This window comes from Canis lupus, chromosome 8 (genome assembly GCF_011100685.1).
Source record: "Canis lupus familiaris isolate Mischka breed German Shepherd chromosome 8, alternate assembly UU_Cfam_GSD_1.0, whole genome shotgun sequence".
NCBI lineage: Eukaryota > Metazoa > Chordata > Mammalia > Carnivora > Canidae > Canis > Canis lupus.
In genome coordinates this window covers 38,561,301-38,567,440 of record NC_049229.1, presented here as the reverse complement: position 1 = coordinate 38,567,440, position 6,140 = coordinate 38,561,301, and the positions used below count along the sequence as shown (strand labels likewise).

At 37.2% G+C, this 6,140-nt stretch overlaps 1 pseudogene; it reads right to left on the bottom strand.

Annotated features, from left to right (window-relative positions):
• Window positions 1–296: 296 nt before the first annotated feature.
• On the bottom strand, window positions 297–972 carry LOC119876525 (annotated as a pseudogene).
• Between the last annotated feature and the right edge of the window lie 5,168 nt (window positions 973–6,140).

Here is a 6,140-nt window from a genome sequence, read left to right as displayed (position 1 = left end):
TCCTTAGACTTTTAAAAATATCATAAAATTTGACTCATATTAGCAGAGAGGTGAGAGCATAGTTACTAGAATCTGTTTTTTTTAAGACACATTTATTCAGCGTCATGATCAGACTATTACATTTGGCAATCAACAGCATGGGTGCAAAAAAAATCTACATTAAAATCCTTTGTTGGGATGCTCTACACTTTCCACAGAACAGAAAATAAAATAACCTGTTATAGGATTAGTCACAAATACAGTTCTGGAGGTTTTTTTGCCCATACACATGAGTATTGTCTAAAACATGTCTTCCTTGTACAGCTTGGCCCTGCCACCACTGTGCTTGGCTGAGTTCACAAATCTGTTGTAACCTGTAGTTTCCCTGTCACTTCTCTGGCTCACCTCTCCTGCTAAGATTTGTTTTCTGGCAGTAATTAAAACCTTCTGCCACTGCCATAGCTGCTGCTGCTGGAACCACCACAGCCACATCGGTTTCGTGGTTTGGCAATCTATTGGCCTCCACCACCATAGGAGCCAGAGCTTCTGCCTCCAAATTTCCTCCTTTCAAGGGTCCAAAATTTGAGGATTGATCGTTGTAATTGCCAAAATCGTTATAGCTTCTGCCACCTCCAAAGTTGCTTCCATCATTACCAAATCTGTTAGAGCCATCCCCACTGCCACCGTATCCACCACTACCTCGACTGCCACTGAAGCCACCTCGACCACTGACGTTCCCTCCACAACCAAAGTTGTCATTCGCCCCAAAACCACCTCCACAACCACCACCAAAGTTTCCAGAACCACTCGGCCTCTTTGGTTGGATGAAGCACTAACCATCTCTTGTTCGATAGGGCTTTCCTTACTTCACAGTTGTGGCTTGTGGCCATTCACAGTATGGCATTTTTGAATGACAATCTTGTCTACAGAATCATGGTTATCAAATATCACAAAAGCAAAACCTCTCTTTTTGCCACTGCCTTGGTCAGTCATAATCACTTCAATTTTCCCATGGTGTTCAAAATAATCTCTTAGATGATGTTCTTCAGTGTCTTCTTTAATGCCACCAACAAAAATCTTTTTCACAGTTAAAGTCTTTGAGAATCTTCTCTGGAGACAGACCTCTTTGGTTCCACAACTCTTCCATCCACCTTGTGTGGCCAAGCGGTCATGGCTGCATCCACCTCCTCCACCATGGCTTAGGTGACAAACCCAAAGCCTCTGGAGTGCTTGGGGTTGGGGCCTCTCATTACCACACAGTCCATAAGAGTTCCCCATTGCTCAAAATGGCTCCTCAGACTTTCATCAGTTGTTTCAAAGCTCAAACCTCCGATGAAGAGCTTCCACAGCTGCTCAGGCCCTTTGGGAGACTCTGACTTAGACATGCCTGCGGTGGGAGGGGAGACTTTAAGGATGCTTACTCGGCAGCCTCCAGGGCAGAAGGGAGTAATCTAACCAACATATCTCTAGAATCAGTTTATTTTTTTTTTAAAGATTTTATTGATTTATTCATGATAGACACAGAGAGAGAGAGAGAGAGAGGGGCAGAGACACAGGCAGAGGGAGAAGCAGGCTCCATGCACCGGGAGCCCGACGTGGGATTTGATCCCGGGTCTCCAGGATCACGCACTGGGCCAAAGGCAGGCGCTAAACCGCTGCGCCACCCAGGGATTCCCTAGAATCAGTTTAAATATGAGTTCCAGCTCACCTATTTATTAGCTACACAAACTTGAGCACGATACTTAACTTCTCTGGGCATCAGTTTCCTCATTTGCAAATGGGATTATAGTGTCTATTTCTGTCTATGAAATAATAGGCTGTTTTAAGGATTGAAAAGAGGGCTTAGGACAATGGCATTGAACAAAGGCTCTGTATCATCATTATTGCTGGAATTGTTTCTATTAATATGTTAAAAAGCGACAAGTTATTGATTTTCTTTATTTCTAAACACTTTATTGGGATCCCTGGGTGGCTCAGCGGTTTAGCGCCTGCCTTCAGCCCAGGGCATGATCCTGGAGTCCTGGGATAGAGTCCCACATGGGGCTCCCTGCGTGGGCCCTGCTTCTCCCTCTGCCTGTGTCTCTGCTTCTCTCTCTCTCTTTCTCTGTGTCTCTCATGAATAAATAAATAAAATCTTTAAAAATAAGTAAATAAACACTTTATTGAGGTATAATTCACATAACATAAAAGTCACCCATTTTAACAGTACAATTCAATGATTTTTAGTAAATGTACTGACCTGTGCAACAATCACCATAATTCAGTTCTAGGACATTTCCATTGCCTAAAAAGTTCCCCTGTGTCCATTTTTAGTTAATCCCACTGCCATCCTCAGCCCCAAACCACAGACCTGCTTTTTGTCTCTATAAATTTGACTTTTCTAAACATTTCATGTAAATGGAAATCATAAAATATATAATCTCTGTGTTTGGTTTCTTTCATCACAGCATGATGTTTTGAGATTCATCCACACTGTAGTATGTATTAGTAGCTAGTTCCTTTTAATTGTTGAATAATATTCCATTGTGTGGATATGCATATTGTATTTACCCATTCGCCAGCTGATCAACATTTGAGCTGCTTCCACTTTTTGGTTATTCTGAATAATGCTGCTATGAACATTCACATGTTAGTATTTGTGTGGACAGATGCCTTCTGTTCTCTTGGGTAATACCTAGGAGTGGAATTATTAGATCATATGGTAAATCTGTTCAACTTTTTAAGGAACTGTAAAATTGTCTTCCAAAGTGACTGCACCATTTTACAGACTACCAGTGATGTATGGATTCCCCTTTCTCCATATCCTAACACTTGGTGTGGGCTTTTTCATAGCCATTCTAGTTAGCAAATAGTAATATCTCATTGTGGTTCTAATTTGCATTTCCCTAATGGTTCATGATGTTGAACACCTTTTCATGAGTGTATTAGCCATTTATATATATCCGTTAGTGAAATATCTATCTCGTGTTCTTTTTTTAATTGAGTAGTTTGGCCTCTTTTTAATGATTGCTACAGTCAATATGGATTGCTTCTCCATTTATTTAGAGTTTCTTTAATATCTCTCTGCAACATTTTGTAGTTTTTAGTATAAGACTTGTATTTCTTTTGTTACTTTTTCTTAAGTATTTTTCTCCTTTTTGAAGTCCTAGTAAATGGCATCATTCATTTCCAGATGTTCATTGTTAATATGTAGAAATACAATTGATTCTTGCATATTGATCTTTTATCCTATAACTTCAATAGATTATTAGTTCTAATAATTTTTTGTGGATTTGTTAAGGTTTTCTATGCATAAGTTTATATCATTCACAAATGAAGACAGTTTATTTCTTCAATTCCAAGCCGACTCACCTTTATTTCTTTTTGTTGCCTGATTGCAGTGGCTAGACTCTCGTTAAATCTTGAATAGAAGTGGTAGAACAGATGTCCTTGTCTTATTCCTCATCTTAGTGGGGAACATAATCAGCCTTTCACCATTAGGTACATTAGATGTAGATTTTTTGTAGATACTTGTTATTAGATCAAAGAAGTTCTGTTCTTTTTAGTTAGTTGACAGTTCGTTTTTGCTTTTGTTGGTTTTTAAAAATTCATGGTGGATTCTGGATTCTGCCAAATGCTTTGGTTATGTTTATTGATATATGTTTATTGATATAAGCACAATTTTCCCCTTTATTCTCTTAGTATATGTTATATTAATTGACTTTTTGGTGTTAAATCAACCTTACATTCCTGGGATAAACTCAGTTGGCAATGGTGCATAATGTTATTTCTGTGTTGCTAGATTTGGTTTGCTAATATTTGGTTGTGAATTTTTTTGTCTACATTCATGACAGGTATTGGTCTGTACGTTACTTGCTATGTCTTTATCAAGGCTATGCCAGGCTCAGAATGAAAGAGAAATGTTCTCCCCCACCTCCATTTTTTGGAAGAGTTTATGGAGGATTAGCACTAATTTTTCTTTAAATGTTTGACAGAGGGGCACTTAGCTAGCTCAGTCAGAAGAGCATGTGACTTTTGATCTCAGGGTCATGAGTTTGAGTCCCACATCAGGTATAGAGACTACTTAAAAAAAAAACTTAAAAAAAAAAAGCTTGATGGAATTTACCAGTGAAAGCATTTGGACCTGCGTTTTTCTTTGTGGGAAGTGTTTTTTGCTATTTTTGTTTTTATTTTTTAACTTATTCAACCTCTTCATCTGTTACAGATCTATTCAAATTTTCTGTCTCTCTTTTTTAAAGATTTTATTTTTTAATTATTTATTTGAGAAAGAGAGAGAGAGAGAGAGAGCGCGCGCGGGGGCGCATGCGCGCACGCACATGAGCAGGGGGGAGGGGCAGAAGGAGAAGGAGAAGCCGACTCCCTGCTGAGCAGGAAGCCAGACTTGGAGCTGATGATCCCAGGACCCTGAGATCATGACCTGAACTGAAGGCAGATGCTTGACCAACTGAGCCACACAGGCGCCCCTTTCTGTCTCTTCTTGAGTCAGTTTTGGTAGTTATATCTTTCTAGGAATTTGTGCATTTCACCTAGGTTACCTAATTTGTTGCCATAATGTTTTCCATCCTATTTATGATCCTTTTGTCCCTGTAGTGTGAGTGATTACATTCCATCTTTTTCTACTGGTTTTAGTAATCTGCATCATCTCTCTTCTTTCTTGGTCAGTCTAGCTAAAAGTTTGTCAATCTTGTTGATTTTCTCAAACAATCAAAATTTAGTTTGACTTACCGTCTCTTATTGTGGTTTGTTTTCTATTTCTTCTCTAATCTTTATTATTTCCTTCTTTCTGCTTGGCTTGAGTTTAATTTACTCTTATATTTCTAGATTTTTAAAGGAGGAAACTTGGGATATTGATTTTGAGATTGTTCTTCTTTTCTAATAGAAATATAGAGGTGTATAAATTTTCCTGTCTTTAGCTGCATCTCATAAATTGAGATGTGTTGTTTGCGTTTTAATTCAGTTTGAAATACATTCTAAAGTCTCTACTGATTTCTTTTCTGACCTATGGGTTATTTACAAACATTTAATTTTCAAATATTGTTGGATTTTCCAAATGTCCTTCTATTATTGATTTCTAATTTAATTTTGTTGTGCTCAGAGAACATACTTTGTATGATTTCAATCTTTATAAATATACAGAGACTTATTTTATAGCCTAGTATATGGTATCTTAAAGAATAAATATGCTGAAAAAGAATGTATCTTTTAGTTCAGTTTGGTGGAAATCTATAGGTTTCACATAGATCAAGTTGGTTAACAGTTAATTTAAGATTCCTACAATGGGGATCCCTGGGTGGTGCAGCGGTTTGGCGCCTGCCTTTGGCCCAGGGCGCAATCCTGGAGACCTGGGATCGAATCCCACATCAGGCTCCCGGTGCATGGAGCCTGCTTTTCTCTCTGCCTCCCCCCACCCCCCGGTGACTATCATAAATAAATAAATAAAATTAAATAAAATTAAATAAAATAAAAAATAAAAAAAAAGATTCCTACAATGTTTCTGATTTTCAGTCTAGTTATTTTTTCATTTTTGAGAGTAGTAGATTAGAATCTCCAGTTATTGTTGAATTATATTCCTCCCTTAAATTCCCTCAGCTTTTGCTTCAGATGTTTGAAGATCTATTGTTAGATGTATATATGTTTTCAATTGTTTATCTTCCTGATGGACTGATGATGTTAGCATTATAATGTCCCTTTTCTCCTATAGTAACAATTTGTTTGGTCTTAAAGTCTATTTTGTCTGATATCATAGCCACTCCATCTCTCTCATGGTTACTTTTTGCATCATTTTACTTTCAATCTATATGTATCTATGGAAGTGTGTTTCTTATAGGTAGCATCTAGTTGGCTCCTATTTACTTATATCTCTGCCTTTTAACTGGAGTGTTTAATCCATTTAGATATAATATAATTACTTTTGTGGTTGGATTTATGCCTCCCATTTTTCTATTTGTTTTCTTTAATTATTTTTAAAATGTGTTTTTCTTTAGATCTCATGTCATTGTTGTTCTTCTGTTCCAACTTTATTTTCACTTGCATTAAACAAATATTCTTTGGTGTACCATTTTAACTCCTTTGTTCATTTTTAAGCTATTTTTTGAATTATCTTCTTATGGTTCCTCTAGGAATTATGCTATGTATCTTTATCATAATTTACTTCAGGTTTA